The sequence below is a fragment of the Aythya ferina genome (genome assembly GCF_964211825.1).
Source record: "Aythya ferina genome assembly, chromosome: 1".
In the NCBI taxonomy this organism is placed as follows: Eukaryota; Metazoa; Chordata; class Aves; order Anseriformes; family Anatidae; genus Aythya; species Aythya ferina.
Window position 1 is genome coordinate 183,441,361 of NC_140296.1, and position 22,767 is coordinate 183,464,127.

General features: G+C 38.0%; 1 protein-coding gene across 12 annotated transcripts in view; it reads right to left on the reverse strand.

Annotated features, from left to right (window-relative positions):
* The window catches only part of CADPS2 (calcium dependent secretion activator 2), a 314,451-nt gene that overhangs the window by 210,029 nt on the left and 81,655 nt on the right, over nt 1-22,767 (reverse strand). The window lies entirely within an intron of this gene.

Consider the following 22,767-nt stretch of genomic DNA (forward strand, 5'->3'; position numbering starts at 1 on the left):
ATAGAGAGAAGAAACACTCAAAATGCAAAAAATGGTTTTCCTACTGTGGGTACGATATTGGAAACTATGGAATTCTCTGTGTAAACAAAACAAAACAAAAACCAACACCAAAAAACCTCCCAAGTACATGCATTATAAAATATGACAAGGCAAATTACAGCAATGAATCACATCATTCTGCAAGAGCTTTTCAGTGTTCAAGGGCAGTTGCATTCATCTCTCCTAACATTGACCTTGGCAAGCTTGATCTTTCCATCCACTGCATGGACAATTGATTTCTCGTAATAAGTCTTATGACACTACACTGTTCTTCTACTAAATACAGCCAACAAAAAAATGACAGCTGTGGCATGTCCAGCATTTTAAACAACAAACATGTGCCTTGCAGAAGTCGTAAACTGCGTACTGGTGTTGAACAGGTCCACAGGGAAGAACCACCCAGGATGGAACCAGTCAGCTTCCCATGGCAGAGAGAGATGGATCAGAGCCCTAGAGCCTGCAAGGCTCAGGTGCATGGAGGTGGCTAGGGTGCCAAACCTACACCTCAAGCACAGCTGAAACACAAAGAAAATATTTGATACCATGTGGTCAAACAGATTCCCTTTCCATCCATTTCCCTTTCTGACCATTTTCTCTCTTCAGTCAGATGCCATGAAGTCGAAGAAGAGAAAACTACATGCTTTCAGGTGATGATTTTAGTGACCAAGAGCTATTAAAATGCAATAAGTGGAGATTATAGCACAGCAGAGTTGTGTCACCAAATACCATCATGTTATGGAAGACAGTACACATAACAACCACGCTAAATATTACTGTGATTCATCTGGAAAAGACAAAACAGAGGAGTGGGAGAGCTGCTAAAAAGCTAAGCAGAGAAGAGTATGAGGATGGAAAAAGGACAAGAAAACCATATCCTAAAATTCCCAGTGCTTTTCCTGTAGATCCATGTTTTTCCTGTAGAATTTTTAAAATGCAGCTACCTAAAAAAATAAATCTTTTAATAGATATCCTCATTGATGTTGTACTGAAGGGTGAGATTAAGCCTTAGAGAACTTGGCCCAAAAGCTTAAAACATCACCAGTATCTTCTATTTACATTTTGTGCTTTGTGCCATGATGAATTTCTTTATTTGGAAAAACAACCATCTAAGATGAAACTGTTATCACTAAAATAGAATTGACATGGTTACTGTCAATTAATGATGAAGTTAATTTACTTAAAATGCCACACAAATATTGAATCTCTTTTCAAAGCAAACAATAGTCAGAAATTCCACTTGGCAATAAAACTTATCAACAAAAACAGGTACAAGGATATTAAGCTTTTCCTTGTTTCAGCAGTCTGCAATTACAATTAATTCATCCCTCCAACAGCTTCACTGAAAAGAAAATGGAACAAAAATGTTTTTTTTTTAAAAAAAGATGACTCCAGACTAACTTCAGCTATTTCACTTTGTCATAAACAGCATTAAATCCTCCATCGTTAGTTTGCATACCTAATGAGAAAAAGCAGATGCAGAAGAAAGAAAGAAAATGAGAATACTTATGTGCTCTTCCCCTGAAAAAAAAAACAAAAAAAAAAAACACCTCATGTTTATCCAAGAATGCATTATCTTATAAATAACATATATAACTGGATCACTGTAATAAATATATGTTTATACACGCAAAATACATACTGTAAAATCATCAGAGTATTATTTACCTCTCATTACTTTCTTTCAGTCATATTATTCAAAACAATTAATTCAGAATGCAGGGGCTGAAAAGCCACAAGAACTTGACTTACAAACAAGAATAATTAGAAACTTATTTCTGATTTTGAAATTGGTTTTCTAGGAGATGTAAGTAAAAATCTGTTCCAGTTTTCAGCACTTACATGTGAAACTGTAACATTTGTTGTCTGCAACATTGAGAGAATAATGGCATAATGATGTTGAGCAAAACAGTATGTGCAAATACAAAATACAATCTGTATCTATTCCATATCCCTCATCAAAAAAGAAAAAAGAAAAAGAGAACAAAAAAAAAGAGAGAGAGAAAAAACAGAAAAAGAGAAAAACAACAAAAAAGAAAGGATTCAAAAAAAATAAGGATTCAGACTCAAATAAAACCAAACATGGTCTTTCAAGAATTTGAAGCGACTTGATCACTGTAAATTAACACCATTTAAAACAATGTACATAATCCGTCTTTGCAAGAGTCATCAATATTGATGCTGCCAGTCAAACAGAAAATGCTTGTAACAGTTTTTAAATACATAAGATACAAGCGAGCATGCTAAATGGATATATCTGACCTTAGACTGTTATTTTCTGAAGTGTTTCATCATGAATTGTATTTGAATTAAATGTTCATAAATTATTCTAATATATTGTTTAGCAAAAACTATGGTATGATTAAAGACAATTATTCAAAATATAAACCCAAGGTGTGAATTAACAGACTAGTAAAAGTATCTGGATGGGTCTGAAAAGGAATCCATTTGGCTTAAAGCTCTTATCATCCCTCTTCATTTTGAGTGGCAATTTACCACAACTTTTCCTGAAGGGAAAAAAAAAAGTAACAATCTTTAAAACGAACTACTTATATTTGCAATACTTAAGAAATAATAGTAACACTTTAATAGAAAGATTCTGTTTTTAAGCCCTTGTTTGCAACAGAAAACCATAAGAGAATGAAAATTCAGTTATAAGTACACTGTATCTGCTTCAGATTCAATACAATAAGATGCATTAAAAAGCTATTAAATGTCTTGTTCCTGAAATACATATGGTACGCTTCACGCTAAATGCAAAATCCTTTGCTTCAGTTGTATTTCCTGAGATTCAATTCCTCAGTTTTAAAGCTTTTCTGAGCCATTTTATACCTGCCATTTTTTTCTTCTCCATAGAAGCTTGTAGGAGTTGCTACTATACGAACAATGTTCGGTCACTAGGTACATGCCAATTGCGTTATTGTTTCCACCATAGTTCCAGAAAGGCCACCTGACTGAGTACCTGTGGCTCCAGAAGCCAGACTCAGATTACAAATCAGGATACATGCACACCTTACAACACTGGTGGTACTCAGTTGAAATCATTCATTTTTGCAGCAAAATACATAAACTTTTACAGTGGTCTTAACACAGTCCTCTAGTTTCTCTTCAATGTGGATTATTTGCATATCCATCAAGGTTATGCAAATAATCAACAAGGAAAATATTTGTGTTGATACATATCTCTAAAGCAAAACAGTAATTAAGTGCATTCACTGAGTTGTCAGCTGTTCTTCCTTTTATTCCTATACTTGGATTGTCTGATCATGAGACTTAGTTCTAATTAATAATTCAAAACCTCCAGTGCTAAAATGTTATCTCAAGTCTCTGGAAAGAAAATATTATTAGATGTCTTAATGTAAAATACAAAATATCAGACAAAGTTATTGTAGGGACAAAGGAAACTAATTCTACAGGGAACTGTACTTAGTAGATCAGGCATGATCTTCAGAAACCCTTATATTATTTAGAAATAACTTGTCGAAAGCCAAAGTTTCTAATGAATTACTTCCTGTTTCTATCAGTATTTCCTTGACTTCGAAGAAATTCTCAGGTGATGCTCTTTGCCAGTCACCATTTGAACTTTTAGTGTCATTGTTGCATCCTTGAATCTACATCAACACCAACTCCCCATGTTACCTACTGCTAATAAGCTACCAAACACCGAAAAGAAAGGCTCTACTAAAACATACACTACATTCCAGGAAAAAAAAAAGACTGTTAAAAGCCATGTTTTGATACATCTATCATGAGAAAATTTTTCAATTCACATTATTCATAGTCCTTCTAATTATTCCTGGATGGAGCCATAACTACAGTCTTTGATAAATATCATATCATAGCCATTGAAAGATGATCAAGTAAGGAATTAAAAATCAAAACAAAAAATTGCCTCAAATTCATCTTTCTTTATAATTACAGTGACAGTCATTTGCATGTATCTACTGAAGTATGATTTAAATTCATTTTTATCCAATAATTATATTTGTGAAATTTCAACTGTTGCAAATGATAGTAAACAGCTTAATTCAAAGTAGTCTGTAGCACTAGATAGTTACAATAAAAGTATATTTCTGTTTAGTGATGAAAATCATAATTTAGGAGTGCCTAAAACTCAAATGTTGGAAATATTAAACAAAGGACTGCTTTTTCTTCTAGTACATACCCCCTGAATAATAACTCTACTTATCAAATGCCTTACCAAATTTGTCAAATTATATATGCAAGCAACACGAACACGATAATTTTTGGCCTTCCACAAAGCTTAGAAAAAACATCATCAATACACTGAAGAGTTTGCATAAACTCAACTGTAGCTAACCTTCACCTTTTCTTTGTAAAAAGATTAAATTGAGGTCTATTAGGCCACACGTTAGTAACTTTTATACATGTTTTACTTCATTTGAAAGACCCAAAGAGAGAGTTTTCTATTAAGGTCACCTTTTTAGCCCACGTAGAAGAAAAAAACCACAATACAACAGTTATAAATATCTATAATGTTTCTACCAGTTTGTATAAGTGGTGTTATTATTAAAAAATAACATTTTGCAATCCTGCTACACATACCACTAAAACATGACCTTTCAGCTACTTGCTTATGTATCAGCTCTCTTGGTAGAACTTGATTCAGCTCTAGGCACAATACCAACTGGCAAAGCACCAAGTTGGCACTAATCAAATTATTTTACAAGCCCTTCTATTCTCAGGCAGGAAACTCTGCAAAACAGTTTGAAAAAGAGAAAAAAAAAAAAGTGACTTAACTCCCCTCCTTTTTTTAAACAGAAGACCAAACAAACAAACAAACAAAAAAGTGCACTCCAAATGGATGTATCTTACATCAAAATGGAAATATATTTATTTATATATACATTAAAATTTTTAATCAAAATATCACTTTCATACTAACATTCTCTTCTAAAGTAAAATATAAAAAGCAAAGCCCCAATATTTTAATTGCAAAAAATGTTGTTTATCATATAAATCTGTGGTGTTGCAGACCACCACATATATTTGTACTATATCCTGTGCTATGAAATAAAAATGCCTCATTTTAGATAGCAAGTTTTAAAGGAACACAATTTTTTTATAAAAAAAAAAAAAAAAACAAACACAGAAGTGCCTTCTTGTTAACCACATGAAAACTGAAATGTTAATTTTAGAGATATAGATGTGTCCATGTATAAAAATGCACATGTCTAAGTATGGAACTATTCATGTATATACCCACACTGGCAGACACACACATAGAAAAGCCTTCAAGTCAGTCCTGGTCATCCATTGGAGACAAACTTAATTCAGCTGTAACTTACTGCTTCTTACATGTATGTTCTGAGCACAACTTGTGTGTAGCAACAAAACACAGGATCTTATTTAAGCTAAAATTCCTTTGATCTTTTCAGATTCAACAGAATACTGAGGAGGAACAGAAAGACCACAAAACTGATTTATCAGACTGAAAAGGAAGTTCCTCACTCATACACAGCTGGCCCCTGTGCACCTTCCACTAGCACAACTGCACTGAGTTTCTCTTCTTCATTAAGGAAAGAAGGAGTGGGACTTTCATTAGCCACAAAAGCAGCTAGAAATTTTTCTTTGTTTTTGACAGTAACTGCTGTTCCTGCAGCTCTGAGGAGATCACATTAACATACTAGACACGTCTTACACCTTAACAGCCAGAGCTCAGTGCATCTCTCATGGAAAAGGTGGCTACAGCTCAAAATGCACACTACGTCTCTGGGACAGGAGACTTCCAGATGCCCAGACACACTAGATAGCATCTGAACCAGCTCCCTTATCTTTTTTTTTTTTTTTTTTTTTTTTTTTTTTTTTTTTTTTTTTTTTTGACACACAATTCAAGTTATCTAATAGCTTTTTTCACTTCTGTTAAATTCTGGCGTCTCTTGGTATCCTGCACATTCCAGCACAGTAATAGGTGGAATAAAACATCCCAGCAACTCTACACAATGAGGGGCTCTAAATAATGGTTCACCCAGGAGTCCTGGTAGCTTCCTGCTTCTGTTGCTACAATTATTTGTCTGCCATTGCAAATTAAACATGAAACGTCTTCCATATTTCCAATCATATCTCTAACAGCATTTTCTGCTCCATTGAGAACCATAGTAAATGCTCCATTACCTATACTTGGACAGTTCTAGGTGATCATGCTGGCTGTTCCACTTGCTGGTGCAAACTTAGTTTGCTTGTGAAAGTACCCTATCCCCTCCTAATTAGCCCTATTCTGAATCTTCAATTGTCTTGGCCTCCTGAACTTGTTAAGAAGCTGCAAGCATTGCAGTGCTGCCACTGAGAAGACACCACCACTCCAGACATGTTCTCTAACGGTGAAGTTCTTGCAATGACTCCATCACATGCCATTTCCCACACTGTTCTCTTCCCAGCCTGGAACAAAATGCTCTGGCAGGGACACCTTCCACCAGACCAGGTTGCTCCAAGTCCATCCAGCCTTGCCTTGAACATTTCCAGAACATGGGGCATCCTCAGCTTCTCTAGGCAACCTGATCCAGTGCCTCACCAACCCTGAGTGAATAATTTCTTCCTAGTATCTAATTAAACCTACCCTCCTTTAGTTTAAAGCCATTACTCCTTGTCCTGTCACTGCAGTCAGTCCCTGACAAAGAGTCCCTCATCAGCTTTCCTGTGGGCCCCGTTTAGGTACTAGAAGGCGACTGTAAGAGAAAACTCTGGGGAAACATCCAGGCTGAACAACCCTCAACCTCTCTCAGCCTGTCTTCACAAGAGAGGTGTTCCAGCCCCTTGATCATCTTTGTGGTCCTCCTCTGTAATACTTCCATGTATACTCACTGTAATACTTCCATGTCCTTCTTGTGCCAGGGGCCCCAAAGCTGAACACAGTACTCCATGTGGGATCTCCCAAGAGCAGAGTAGAGGTGGAGAATCACCTCCCTCACCCAGCTGGCCACAATTCTTCTGATGCAGCCGAGGATACAGTTGGCTTTCTGGGCTGCAAGTGCACATTGCCAGTTCCTGTTAAGCTTCTTGTCAACCAACACCCCCAGGTCCTTCTCCTTGGGGCTGCTCTCAATCCACTCTCTACCTAGCCTGTATTTGTACTTGGGGGTTGCCCTGGCCCAGATGCAGGACCTTGTACTTGGCCTTTTTGACTTTCATGAGGTTCATGCAGGCCCACCTCTCAAGCCTGTCCCTCTGGATGGCATCCCTTCCCTCCAGCATGTCAACTGCACCACACAGCTTGGTGCCATTGGCAAACTTGCTGCCAATTCTTCCTGCCCCTTGGGAGCACTGCTATAGAAGAACACCACTGAGGACAAAAATACTCTGGTGCAGCAGACAAATTCATTTTGTAACCTCCCTCTCCTGGCCAAGAAGAAACACATTGTAAGGACACTTCTCCCAGATGGAGCTGGAGCTTGTCACAGGGCTGAGTTTGCTGGGAGTTGGGTTGCTTCACCCAACTGCCACCAGCCATGGTGCCATCATTGCCCTTCAGCTGGTGGGAACCTCCCTGGGCAGCTGGGCTGAACCTCCTATGCCAATCACCTCTGCTCAGTGCAGAGCAGTAAGACTCAAAAGATTTTGGTGAGGGTTATACAGAGGTAGTGAGGATGGACCCACTGTCCCCAAAGTAGCAGCTGCCTCTTGCTTTATCCATTTGACACTGCTACTTACTATGCAATACGTAAATCCTACAATCATTGAATATCAGTGCACCCACAAAAACCTTTAATCTTCTCTTTCTCTTGAAAAAAAGTAATGAGCACATCATTGTAACACATGTAAGCAATGTTTAGCCTCTGAAAGCATCATTCATTCTACCTTTCAAGTGTTTCAGGAGTTTTTAAATGGTATTCCACACACAAATTATAAGCTTACTTCAATGCCACACGCTATGTCCCCTACACCACCTCATGCAACTGATATGCCAGCTAGTTAGTTTTCTAAGTCTCAAACTTACTTTTCATCACAATATACTGCAAATGAAGTTTGGGCTATCCTTAAAATTCACTATTGTTAAAACTGAACTTTTTCATGAAATGTGGTTTCTTTCACAGTAGGAAAAAGGTTGTCAGATACGGATTTTTCTCCAAGGAGATTTTTCAGGAAAACTCAATCCTCCAGACATAGATGTTCAACCACAGAGGACATTTTGTATATTTGGAATTGAACTACATACTGGAATTTACTCAGTATTTTGAAATCAGTTTTACCTTTATAAATATAAATATATACATTTAGAAGACTGGCTTGCAAATCTTCTTCCCCCCATTTCAGCCCACAGAGGTCATTTTGTATGTAAGGAGTCGTTCTTATATTAGAGGGCTTTTTTTTTTTTATTATTTTAAGCTTGCTTGAAATAAAGCTAAAATTATATTAATAGTAACTATGTCGTATTAGAAATTAAAATTCAAAAATATAAATGAGCAGAAATAAGTCTTTGATAAAGACTGAACAAGGGTAAAAAGGACTTTGATGGAAGTCCAGGGAACACATATTTGTGAATGCTTTTCAGGTTTCTGATGGGTTCTCTGCTCAAGTGCCCAACATGCTTCTTGAAGTTAACAGAAAAACACAAGTCAGGGGAAAAGTATGACTTTTACTCATGAACAAAATACACTTTTTTGGGAAAAGAAGCAGTACATAAAGTTCTTGAAGAATACATTGAACCTAAGACTTGATTTGTAGTTTGATAGCTAATATAAGCATTTTTAGAAGTATTACAGAGCAGGAATCATACAGAAGTGATTATCAGGGTTTCTTCTTGTAGCTTTATGGTTGAAGTATATCTGTAAAAAAGGAAATCTAGGAAAGATTGAGCAACAAACAGCAACTAAGAAAAGCTTACACAGAAATTCTATGCTGCCAGGACACTTCCCACAAAGGAAAACAACACTGAACAACAGACTCGATGTGCTAATTGATGTATGTGGGGGATGAATGCATAATCATGTTCCTGTGCTGCACTGAGCAGGCAGGTACATACTCCTGAGTTTATGATACATTGAAGGTATTTTTTTAAAGGGTCAACGATTTTCAGAGCTAAACTGAAATCTAAAATTTCCACAGAAGACAAAATTGAACTAAAAGGAATTGAATGAAGTTTCTTAAAAATCAGACATGACATGCACCATCTCTTACTTTTCTTTTTTTTTTTTTTTAAGTCACGTACTGTGTTTGAAATGTTACTTGATGCAAAACAAAGCACAAGTTTTTTACTGTGCAATGTCAAATAGCACCTTTGCTGCTTCTGCAGCAAATCCTCAAAACCTCTCATACACGAGCTCATAAGTAACTCTCAGCACAGCCAACAGCTCTCACCCACTTCTTAAAGTCCTCCCTGTTCCACATTCAATAAAAATACTTCAGCTGTTGCCACAAGCAATGTTCTCTGGGATCTGCTCATACATTGCTCAGCAGTTCTGTTTTTCCTTAAACTGTACAATGAATAGCATGGACCACTGGGGCTGCTTTCATGATGGTGCAAAACGCTTCTGACAGTCCGGACAACAGCTTCCAGCATTGAAGTCAAGGCTTATGCCTAGTAAGAATTAACACTTACTATAACCAACATGCTTGCTGCTATACTCTAGGGCTGCAGAAAAAAAAAATAATCATTGTTTCAGATATGATGGTCTTACTGCACTTGTGAGTCTGTAAAGAAATTATTTAAAAAAAAATGTGAAGAAGTTTTTATTTAGATTAGGATTAGATGGATGAGCTAATCAGACTACACAAACAAGATTCTTGATCCAAAGCAATACCTCATGTAGTAGCTTAGTATATATTATACCATATATTATTAAACTAGCATAAAAATACCTTACTCCATTAGCCATTAAAACAGCATTTATATTCTAAGAAGAGACTAATAGTTACCAGTACATTTTAACAACTATTTTTAATAACTGTTCTCTGATGAACCTGCATGGAAATTGAGCTATATATTTGAATTTGCTCAGTATTTTGAAATCAGAAGTATATTTTACCTTTATAAATATAAATATATACATTTAGAAGACTGGCCTGCAAATCTTCTTCCCCCTACTTCACCCCCCAGAAATATCCTCCAGGCAATGTTTTGATTTTTTTTTTTCTATTAAATTATTTAACGGCTACTTTATTTGTGTAAGTCTTCAGAACAGAGTCCTTTCCTTCAGGAAAAAGCAAAAGATGCTCAATTATTAGAGATCAAACTAATAAACTCCTATTTCTTCATTTAAGTAATTCTGTCATGATTCTTTTAATCACGTTTCTTCTCCCCAAAGTATACTACATACTACGTATACTACATATTGCCTAATCCAGAAAAAAAAAAAAAAAAAAAAAAGCTTAAGTAAAAAATCCTAAATTTTGGTTAACATGAAAGTTTGTTTGTTTGTTTGTTTTTAAAACCTGCTTAAAGTGCCATATTATGTTAAGGTGAGAAAGGGAAATCAAATTTACAGTAATGGACAATCATTGTCTGAAGAGGTATAATCTACATTTCATTTATTTTTATTTATTTTTTAATAAGATTTATCCTATCATTCTGGAGTTTATTAAGCAATGAGATCTTGTCAAGAGTAGAGTTTCAAAAAAACCATCTAAAGCCAAAATTTTTAGAAGGTCTACCTGGACTTCTTCAAGTCTCTTGGCAATTGTCATAGCTGCACATTGGACATTTCCCATAGCTCAGCAACCATCAGCCTAAATAATAAACTGCAACCTAAAATGCATGCTGCTTCTCTAGGTCTACACACTTGTAAGCATATTACACATCACTGTGCAGTGAGATTTGTATCTTTGGCTCCTTCTTCAAATTGGCAGAAGCAGCTCTCCAAAGTCTTCCTGAATTTCTGTTCCTACTGGCTACACATTTTGCAGGCTCACGTACTGCAGTGTGTGCGCCTCTGGCATAACAAGAGCAAGCACAGCTATAGTGACAACCACCATAAAAAATCCACAGAACTATTTCACCCGGAAGCCATGTTTTCTTCTGGATTAATTTATTAAACTTATCCAGACACCCTTGTGGAGCAAGCATATTTGTCCTCCTTTCAAGGCTGACAAGAGCAATAAGAGGCTTTGCACCCTGGTGAGACACAACAAATTATAGAGTGGTGCCCGTAAGAGAATAGCTGTGGATTACTTTAGTAACAGCTCTACTTCCTAAAGCCACTACTATCTTATCTTTAAAAGTACAGCCCCCCCCCCCCTCCTTGCACTAAAGGCCAACAGAGTCCCTGAGTTCACTGTCTATCTGCAGTGTGCTGAAGGGCTTTGTGCACCATGGTATTGGCCCTCAGACGGTACTGCCACTCTGGAGGAAAGTTGTTTCCAAACAGCACTGGATGGACACATCCAAAGCAGTTCAACTTCCCTCTCTGTGACTCTGCTCACACATGCAGTGAATATTCACATGGTTCCAGCTCTGTGCAGTCTGATCCACAACAAAATATTCAACATTAGCAGCCAGCCGAGGCAAATCTTCTTTCCCACAGATGAGTCTCAAGCACCTTCATGCTAGACCCTGCATGAGGGTAAGTACAAACAAAATAACTTCTGGTTTTCCATTTGTCTGTATCAGGGAGAAACTAGCTGATAAACAGGTAAAAGGATTGCAGAAATAGATTTGCATGTTTCAAAAACATGATGCTTGCTTTGTTGAAACATAAGAAACAGCCTGCAATTAACAGAAGTCTTAGTAATTCTCCATACAATAATAGGACTTTGACATCTGACACGCTGCTAGGAAGAAAACACTGTGTCTGCATATTGTTTTCCTCCTGGCTAGGATGTTGTAAGTCTGGTGTAGACAATGCCATGAGGTCTGACATCACAGACAACTGACATTGAAACCCAGACTATCATCTTGCTGGAGTTGGAAACCACAAGTGAACTGAATGAGGTTGAGGCAACTTCCCAGTAACTTCAGCGTATGCAGACTAAACACAGCTCTCCGGTTTTGCATTTTTACCTACCATGCCTTGACTTAGGTATCACACAGGTAACTGGAAAATAAAATGTCAGTCCTCACCCAAGCACATGGCAAATTTATAAAGTGGGGCCCTGGAAGATGAGTGCCTGAAATAGGTGTCCCATGTCCCTACCCCATTCCACACCAGTTAAAGGTAGCAGAACAGGCCTTCCCAGGCCTGGCTAAAGGAACCAGAAGTATCCTACGAGTGCTGTTACTGCTGCTGGAAGACCTTTGGAAAGCAGTTAGATATATGCTTGATCCAGGGGCTTTATAAGAGTTTCACCAGGGTAAACTCTCACACCAAGCAAGAGAAGTTACTAACAACTCATTCTTAGATTATTTTCCCAGCTTATCCTAGACAGAAATTATTGCAGACATGAAACCAGTACAGCATGGAAATACAAATTCAAGGTCTTAATCATGTATGGAAATTCTTCCTCTACCGTGTAAGGCTGCAGCATGCTTGTTGTCCTTGATTCTATCCATCACCATCTACTTGGCAAATAAGTCACTTGCAAAGCCTCTTCTTGTCAAAGTGTGTTTTCTTGGTTAGCAGAGTGAAATTCAGCAAGCATTACAAACTGACTGCAGAACTCATTGCTTTGAGTTTCTTGCCTCTCTTCATTAAGTGGGCAAGCTGAGTACTCTCTCCCCAACATGTTGATCTTGCATTATCCCCTGCACGACCAGAACTGCTGTCTTTGGGGGCTAATGGAAAGCTGTAAGCAGGGAGAATTCAAAGGGTCTATTTTAGCTACTATTAAGCTAGAAAAAGGCAATTAATGTGAATGTGCAACATAGCATGCTCTGGAGATACCACTGAAGAAAAACTCACTGTCACTGCACTACTGGTCCTGCTCATTTTCCTACAAATTCCAGAAAGCGTCCATCCCTGACTATGAGGGAAGAAGGTGAAGGATAACAAAAGGATAACAATAATAAGGCAGAAAGAAGAAAGTGGAAACCGAAGACTGAAATAAGCAGGCTTCAAAAAGGAAGCATACATACATAAAAGTAATGAGTAGAAAACAGAGCCATGCTGAAAGACTTAGAAAAAAACATTTACTTAGCACGCTCATTTGTTTGGGTCAGAGGTGATGATTAGCTTATGCACACCTATCTCCTTTGGTACCCGAAAACTTGAGAAAAGCACACAGCTATTCAAAATCAATAGCCCACATTTCCATTTGACTTGCTGAATTCCTCAATTTGCTGCTTTCTGGCACTTGTTTAGCGCTAAACAAAATAAAGACAAAACCAGCACTTTGCCCCTTAGGATAGTGTTTGTTTCTTAGGATACAGTCCTTCTAGGTCACAGATATAGGATCCAATTCTTTCTGTTAAATTTGAGAAGAATTGAAGTAAATAGGAAAGCACAATGAGAGAATATTCCTTCACTTCACTGATTATTCTTCTAGAGTGATTTGTGGTTCTAATTCTTATTCCACTTGACTGAAAAGTGGAAGTTAGGTAAGTGACAGGTTTTATCATTGGTACTGCACAGGGCTAATTTTGTCAGAGATTAAAAGAATTGGCTATTTCATTTCCCTATTACCATTAACACTCTCCTGAACTAACCATTTTCACCCAAGTATGGATTAATAGCTTTTTGTTTGAATGAACATCCTATATCTCCATTTTTAAGCATAACACCAGGCAGCTATAGTCAGAGTAGGTCTACTGAGATCCTTTCAGTCCCTATTCCCTACCACCATACCACACTACTTTCATTTTAAAAAAGGACACTCTCCCAAAGCATAACTTAGCCTCATCCGAATCACTTTTTGATTTCTAGTTTATATATTCTGCCAGTGCAACTGAATGCTGAAAAAAACACATGAGCAAATAGAAATTGGGCCAAAGCCACTTGAAAGGTCATCCCGTAATTTATTTATCTGTCTCTGTTTCAGCAACTAAAAAAAAAGTGTCAGCAAACTCCTGGAAACTGAACAGAAGTGCCACTACATTCACCTACCTCAGACTTTTTGAAAGCCAGGCAATTAACCCGCCACTCTCCTTCCCTGTATTATTTAGCTTTAATTGTTTAGTTCTGGGGTGTGTGGAGGGGTGGTGTTGGGTAAGAAGGGCTAAAGCATTGAGTTCACAATGCAGGCTAAGGAAACCAGCAATGCTGAGAGACAGTAACTACTAGGATAAACTACTGTGATTGTCTAGAAATAAAAGAATAAAAAAAAAATCCCATCATCACTGATGAAAGTAAGAACAAATGGGTTGAAAAGGAGAAAAGAAGGTCAAAACTGCTGTAGACATCAAAAACTGTGGGACAAGAGACAAGAAAATAAGGAAAGATGAAAGGAATATATCTCAGTCTGTACTTACATAATTAGAGAAAGGAACCATTCAGAGGAGAATAAGGACAGGAATTGCTGCACTCCATGCTTAGCTATGCAACTCATCCATTTTAGACCCCTTTCAGTGTGCTGGAAAAGGACAGAATCACAGAATTGTAGGGGTTGGAAGGAACCTCAAGAGATCATTGGGTTCAACCCCCCTGTTCCTTAGAGCAGGCTGCCCAGGTAGGCGTCCAGACGGGCCTTAAATATAGCCAGAGAAGGAGACCCCACAACCTCCCTGGGCAGCCTGTTCCAGTGCTCTGTCACCCTCACCGTGAAGAAGTTCTTTCACATGTAGGTGTGAAACTTCCTTTGCTCTATCTTGTGACCATTACTCCTTGTCCTGTCCCCGCAAACCACTGAAAAGAGGTTGGCCAAATCTGTCTCCCACACCTCAGTTATTTATACACATTGATGAGATCCCCTCTCAGTCTTCTTTTCTCTAGGCTGAACAGACCCAGGTCTCTCAGCCTTTCCTCATAGGCAAGATGCTCCAGGCCCCATATCATCTTTGTGGCCCTCTGCTGGACTCTTTCCAGGAGAAAAGTAATCAAATTAATCAAGCTCAGAGCACTTAATGCTTTGAAGCCCTCCCTGGAGGAACCTATCTCTCTCCCCCTCTCACCACAACAAGGACATGAAAGCTTGGAAAGATTCATTGTTCTGACCATGCTACAAAGCATCTTCTCAACACCTGTGGTTGAATGCTTTCCAGAAGTTTCTAAACTGGACAAAAATAAGACCTTGAAAGATTCCGAGAGAAAAAAAAAAAAAAAAAAAGATGGAATGACACAGTCAAGTTTATGTAGAAGCTGATGCGATAGACAATACTTGCTTTGTGATGCCAATGTTTTTGGTGTTTCAGAAATTGCCTCCTTGTTCCAAAAACGGAATCTGTACTTCAAAGTGTTTCTATTTTAGGAGGAAGACATGAATAATGGAATATGAATGAAAATGCAGGAAGGGACAATACATCATGAAAATGGAGTACTTGGGAATCGTTAGTTTTGTTTTTACACTTCAAATATGTTATATCTGGACTTCTTTCGTAAAGTCATACTAACATTATAACATTTCTATTCTATAAAGTAACATAAAGGTAATACAGAGCTGTTACTACTGCAGGCTATTGTCATGTATTATCATTAGCTGTTAAATGTAGTACTGTAAGCATTTTTATTCCAATACAACTTTCTTAAAATGTCAGCCTTTATCATAAGTACTGTCTCATCTCTTCCCCATTATAAAGTGTAATCTTTTCGTGTCAAAAAAACAACAATGCATTCTCCTTGATTAATTTTTCACAAGGGTGATCAATTCATGGTGTCAGTAGAAAAGTTACAATACACCATAAAAGCTTCAAAATGCATTCTGAATCTTAAATCTTTCTTTAGATTTAATAATCACCCAGCTGGCTACACATCAGACAGCAATGCTTCAATGGGAAGATTAATGAACATTTGGTCTGCAGTTTAATCCCTCTAGATTATAGCATGCAAAGTGCAAACTTTTATAAATTAGACTATTTTTATGCATTCCAATTATATGTCAAGGTCCAAATAGCTTTAATGGCAACTTTGAGTCTTCTTAGTCATATTTTGCTCTCTCTTTAGAGTACTGAGTTTTTGGAAAATATTAGTTCACTCCACTTCATTCTCTAGACCATTTTAAAGACTACTTTTCAATATATCATTCCAAGTCAGGAACATCTTAATTTTTTTTATTATTATTTTACAATTAGCCATGTTGCTTTGCTGGTAGCATATTCTAGGCCAAGGATTTCACTGAGCAAACCATTTAAGACAGAAAAGTGAACAGTGACTTTCCTAGAGCCCCTCTGGCCAGTAACAGCCTCTAGTTTTCAGAGCAGCACCTGCTACTGGCCAAGCTCCCACCATCCCTGACCTCCATGGTGCCTATTAGTATACAGTTAACCAGAAAAAAAAAAAAAAAATCCCAGAGGGTGCTACAGTTGAGCACAGTTGAGGTAAGAAAACTGTCATCCAGCCTGGGGCACCAGTGTTGCTCATGTGGCTTCCTCCTCCTCGCCCAGCATTTTCCAAACTGATGCCTTCAGGAACACCACGCTCCTGGAGTGAGATGCTGCCAACAGCAGAACCTACAGAACTTCACTTGCCGTCAATGATGGTCTGAAATGACTAGAGGCAGAGGAACTTCTTAGAGCAACTTCTGTTGTTTACCAAAGGACCAGCCTAATTAGCAGTCTGAAGTATCTCAATGACTTGTAGAAGCAGAAATACTCTTCACGGAGCTCTTCTGAGACCTTTCTCTTCCCCACCGCTCCACAGCTTATTGCCCTGAAGGTGGGGCATGTTCATTGCAGATCTCATTCCCCTGCCTTGCCCAGGCAGCTGAAAAAGAAACCCATACACCCCAAGAGCAGCACAGTTCCCAGCAATGAGTATGGGGTAGAGAACTGAAGGTGGGAAAAGAAACGAAAACCACCACGATCATGATGTTGGCTTCAAATTAACAGTAATTAAACTTCAGCTCTGTCCCTTTTCTCCAAATGTGGGCACCTGCTTCAATAAACTAGCAGGAGACAATAAGTTATCCTTACTTTTATTTTCCTTTTTCCTTTAAATGCCAATAGCAGCTATATGGATCTTCCAAAATATTCTCAAGCTAAGCCAGTCAAGAGCTTTGGCAAGAAATGCAAATGGTATACGAGTCAAATGTAATAAGCAGACAAACATTACCCTCCTGCTGCAAAAACAGTGCTACTTATGCCAAGATAAGTTTTAAGTTATTTTGTTATTGCAACTTGCCTATTAGTCAACATCCTCATTCTTGTGTTTTTTGTTTTTTGTTTTTTTCTTGTTTGTTTTGTTTTTGTTTTTATGAGCACAGAGAAGAACATTCATCTCATGTCACCTCTAAGGCTAAATCCTAAATGCTGCAAAGCCAAAGTCTGATCTAAAATTCTCCTCATTTTCTTTTTCCTTTTGTTATTCCACTCAATTTCTAGTCATAACTCTACTAATGCACAAGGTTTTTCTTTTTTATTATAGCTTCTTCTAGACTATTCTGAAAACATATTTCCCACTTTCTTACCTAAGCAGCAGATTTACCTTTTTTCTAAAAACTATTTAGATCAGTGCAACTCAGTTCTGTGTCAGGGTATTTGGAAACATTTGCACCATTCGTCTGCCAGCTTCTGAAACATATTACTCATACCAGGAGCCTTCTGCCATCTTCAAACACAGATTTTCTAATTTGATGCTCTGAAAAGCCCAGAATAATCCCTCAAGGTTTTTTTTATTTTACTCATAAACTGTATGACAGCCAGAAGTGATGTCCTTATCATGGCCACTTCTAAACATGATTGTACCTTCCCAGACACTTGTATTACTAACTGATTAACATATTCTGGAACTTGCATACATATGTTAATTACTAAATAATGAAAAGAAAAAAAAAAGTAAAAAAGCAGTAAGACGTATTTAGAATTGATATTGTTGGTGTTACTGCAGAATTAATGTTTCTGCTCAGGGAAACAATTGCCATTATCTCACCCTTACAGTCATTAAGAACAGAGCCTGTCAATCATGAAACTGGCAAAACGCTCATGAGTTTAAACAGGTAAGGGACAAAATAAAGAGAAGGAACAAAACTGTAAGATACTGTAAAATGAAACAGCCTACTAGGAGGTGGGTCTAATGCTCACACAGCCACGAAGTACACGACTGCCCAACAAGAAGAAAAACAGAAGCTAACTCTCTATTGCTGAGCTGAGGAACAAAAGAGGATTTAAAAGATTGTTGCCTGAAAGCTACAAAGCCCAGCGTGTTGGAATAAAGATGCATCACAGCGCTGTCACGTCTCAGAGCACGTCCTAGTGCAACAGCTGCAGGTAGGAAGATGCATGCAAGCTACGACAACACACACAAGCTACAACAAATACAAGCAAGCTACCTTGGCATTAACAGAGCTACCCCCATTCCCCTTGCTTGGCGCATCCAATTGGTTTTGGCAGGAACTTCACATGCTGACAGAGCCAAGCTCAACATCTTTTACTTTCGAGATAATATATATTTTGGTAAGTTGTGTCTGAAATCTTTGTGCACTAAATTACATCAAAATCTTGGAGCTCCTGGGCACAGAGCAAGATGCAGCATCACTCTTCTAATCAGGAAGCAATTAAAGCTGCAATGTCATCAAGTAAGAGACTTGGCGGTGGAACGATGACAGAGGCAGCTCATAAACACATTGTCAAAAGGGATGAAAACATCACTGTTGCTCTCAGCCTTTGATCTTTTGAGATGCAAGGAACAACAGACACCAAAATAAAATCACATCCAGCTGAGCAGCCACTGCTAGGTTTGAACAAACCCTAACAAAACTTCAGCAAAGTCAGTATGTTTTAATGTCAGTTACAGAAGCAGTCTTATATTGAAGTTTGATTAGATCTTGGTTTTAATTTCAATTAAGATTTGTGACAGTTTTCCAATCAATTAATCCCTTCAATTTTTCCCTACTTAATTAAACACAAGATGCTGCTTTAAGAACAGCTGCTCTTGCTTACACCATTTGTGATAAGACTCTGTGCTGGATTTGTCCCACCTTGAAATTAAATTAAGCACATCAGAAAATATCAAAGCTTCCAAATTCTAAAGCTACATTAAAAAAAAAAAAAAAAAAAAAAAAAAGTCATCTAGAGGGAGGAAAGTTTAAATAAAGAAAACTCAGATCCATTGCAGATAAAACAGCCCTTGATCTCTGAACCTCATCTCCTTATTTATTAGCAGCCAGTCACGGTGGACACCTTTCCATGGTTTTGTTTTGTAGTCCGGAAAATTTCACTTTCCTCTTTGTTGCTCATTAGGCTGGGTCCACACCCTGCTGAAAGGTCTCTAGGGAATCCCAATCATGACACAGGTTCCCTGCTCATTCCCCATCTCCCTTTTCCTCAGTGTCCCAGCCTGTCAACCAGAAATTCCCTCCACAGATTTTCCACCCAGGTGTTTCCATCCGCCCCTTAGCAGAGGTTTCCCTGACCCAGAACACAGCAGCTACTGAAATGCAGCCAGGTCCCCTCCTCTCACCTGCCCACACATGCTCAGAAATGATTGCAAAGCTGAACAAAGGCATTAAACCAGATGCATACTCTATCAGCACACTGTTTTCTTCCTCAAACACTGTTTATGAACACTGCCCAAATGTTATGCCCAAGAGTTATCTGGTAAGCAAGTCATAACGTGAGAAAAAAAGGCAGTTTTGTGATTTGTGTTCAAATATTGCACTGTTCCAGGCCAAAAGCAGCTTAGCTAAGCTTACTTTGCCAGAATTTTCTAGATTTTATTCTTTTGTTCACTATGCATCATCTAATGGGTTTGTTTGTTTGTTTTTCTTTTTATGTCTTAGTGTGAACCTGAGGCCAGGCTTCCATAATGCTGCATTATTCAGAGGAGAAACAACTGAAGGGCTGAAGAGCTTCAAAATAATCCATTGCACTAAGCAGACTTTAGTCTAAATGCTACATGAGCAATATGAATTCCTCGTTCCAACACAGCAGTGGAGTAGAAATCAATGTGATTAATCTGAAACCCAACAGAACTGAGTGGTTGACTTTTTCATCTTTTTAGATGACATTGTCTGGTATTTCAATTAGGATCAGGGGACAGTAATTCAGAGTGATTTTTGTTTATTTGTTTACTTGTTTTTCATTTTGTCTAGTTGGGAACTCTGAATGCTTTCCAGAAAAGAAAAAGAAAAAAAAATGTTACATTTTCTAATCTGCGCAAACAGGAGTAGGAAAGAAATGTACTATAGACATGAATTGTGAGTATACAGAGTTCATGTCTCCCCTTCTCCCCCGACTTTTCCTTACTTTTCCTTTTTTTATTCCTGTTGGTGTTTAATTGAGTTCACTTAATTTCATGGCTGTATGTAAAATCATGAGCTACATAGTACACGGAGTATATAATTCTCTTTCAAAACTCTTTCAAGTCTGCTAAATACATATGAGAACAGTTATGGTTATCCCTACCTAAAAATAAAAATACAGGGAGTTACATTTAATTAAAAAAAAAAAAAAAAAAGTAGTCTCTGGGTCAACAAAATTGTAAGAGTTATAAGTTACAGAATGTGGGAAAATTGTGAAGAGGCAGGGAATACAATTATCAAGCTGATTTAGCTGTTGTCCAATTAGTTTCCAAAATGCTGTTAAACTAAGAGTTCTTCCAGTGATTAAGTCTGAAATAGGTGGTGGAGGCTGTTCGTGTACACACATAAATAAGACAACATCTAACAAGGCCGTTAATATTCGCGTTCAATTTGCCCTGCAAAATATTATTAAAATATTAGTGATGAGAAGCACTCAGGCAGAACAGTTTAAGGCAATCTGTGACCGACAGCCACCAAGAGGCAGACAGTGCCACGTGCCCCCATGCCTCAGAAAGTCTTTCAGATTACTCAGATCTGCTGATTATCTTATTTATAAGCAGCAGCCATACAAAGCAAGGCAAAGATCTGGCTGAAAACGAGCAAAATAACACAAAACCAGACAACATGCCAAACCAACCTGCTCCCTCTCCCTGCCCATGAGTCAGTTCTCAGATGAATGTGGCTCACTGCACAGCTGTGCAGCAGGCACAGATCACGGGAGAGAAATCTTTCCAAAGCCAGTTTTCACTAAATTTGCCTTAAATGAACCCATAAAATGCTGTCTTTTAAAACACTCAGATATACACAAAAAGATCTCATTTCACTCAATCCATTTATCTAAATTGTCACTTATTTAAATAGCTGTGGCAACCAGACATGAGAATGACATGAGGGAGCTCAGGGACAGACTTCCAAAGAATGCTGGTGATCTGAGGGTGGGAATTTATCATGCGGTGGAAAGCCCCAACCTAAACGACTCCATATTCTACATCAGCCTATGGGGAGGTCTGGCATAACATCGCACTGTGCACAGATGTTTAAACATGAAGCAAAGGGATCACATCTAACATCCTACTCCTCTTCAGAGCTAAAGTACCAGGCATCAAGCTGGAGGACATAACATGTCTTACAGTCATGAACGCTCTCATGAAGAGGTATGGTCAAATCATTTCTCCCAGGCACAGGTGAGAAGCCCCTTTAGCCATGATGAGGTGACTGGAGTTAGGAGAATGAAACCTCAGTTAAGGAACCTTCTCCATCTTTCTATTATAGCCAAGAAAAGGGAGGTTGGCTCATCAGTTTAGCAACATTAAAACAACCATTGAGGATTGAGCAGTCTAATTCTCATCCCTGCTCCAAGGCATGGTAATGTGTTGTAACCAGTGATCAATTCACCTAGAATATATAAATAAGATCATGAACAAATTGCTACAGAAAAGCCTTAAAGACAAAATGTCCACGGAGCAGACAGAAAAATAGCTTTGGAGGAGCTATTATTATTACAGTTCCTATAGACAAAAACTGCTTGCAAGCTTGACACGATTTTGTTTCATCCTCAGAAAACAAATATCTGATTTTCTGGGCAAGGAACCTTACTTAGTTACCACGTGGTCAGTCTGATTTAAGGGACACGTAGCTTATACACACCTTAAATCACGGTGTACCGGTCTATTCTGACCTAAAAGACTCCAGTCAACTAGCTCTTATAACAGTCTGCCCAGAGAGCCAAAGAGTTAATTACTCTCATACTAATATTCTGATAATCCCTTTTTTTTAACGTGTTACAAATAAAAATAAATCTTAAGGGTGTATCTCTTTTTGCTAGATCAAAATGGGCTTAATAGTAATTATAGGTAGTAGTTATAGCAGATGCTGAGGAACGCTTTTGGCTTTTCAACTTATGACACTTTTTATGAGTTGTATGAAATATGAAAGTGCTAAATCAAAGGCAGAAAACATGTATCTTTGCCTTGTTAGCTATGGTTGTATTGTTGTTTGTGATTTTAGTGTGTTTTGTTTGTTTGTTTGTTTCCTTTCAATGGATACTTCTCTTTTCAGTCTCCTGCATTTCACGTACTCTCAGTCATACTGACTCTTACCATTTCCTGTAGGTTTACTCACATGGGCAGTTTAATTGCAGCCCTTCCTTCCTACCCTTAATATGACTGCTTTCACCCACCAGATCTGCAGTCATGGTCTGTGGGTAGTCAACTTTTATTAAACAGCTCCCAGTTTTCTACATCCATTTTCTCCCTCCCAATCAATGACTCTTACTACCTTGAGCTGCAGGAAGCTGGCATTTCTGCTGCACTTCAGGAACTACAAGAGCAGTTGCATTTACTCCAGCAGCCTTGCTAAGAGCTCTTAACATTGGCAAACAGTTTTAGCTATTTAAATATAAAATATATAGATATAGATATATGATTCATTATGGCTCTTCTGGTTCTGCTATATCCCTTCTAGAGACGGAACAACTGGAACAGCAGACAGCAATTGAAGTCATACAGAGTAATG